The sequence below is a fragment of the Capsicum annuum genome, chromosome 6, assembly GCF_002878395.1.
Source record: "Capsicum annuum cultivar UCD-10X-F1 chromosome 6, UCD10Xv1.1, whole genome shotgun sequence".
NCBI lineage: Eukaryota > Viridiplantae > Streptophyta > Magnoliopsida > Solanales > Solanaceae > Capsicum > Capsicum annuum.
The window spans coordinates 123406910-123407268 of NC_061116.1; positions in this window are offsets into that span (position 1 = coordinate 123406910).

Below are 359 nucleotides of genomic sequence, written 5' to 3' on the forward strand. Positions count from 1 at the left end.
TTTCATATATAACTAGTTACTAATCGCACAAGACTAGTGCTGAGTCCAGATTCAAACTCTAAATATAATAAATATAATTTTAATTGATTGAATAATTATAATTTATATTTTTGTTGCATAATTAATTTAATGAAATTGCACTTAATTATTATTTTTTTTGGTAAGTTTCATAATTATTATTTTCTGTAATTAAATGATTGGATAAGTTTTAAAGAAAAAAAATAATTTATGAGGAAACAAATTTAGCGTGAAATTTTTAACAAATTCAAAAGAAAATAAGTGATTTAATATTATATAAACTAACATGATAAATTATGATAATTGCAACTCAACATTTTTATGAACTACTGAGCATACAT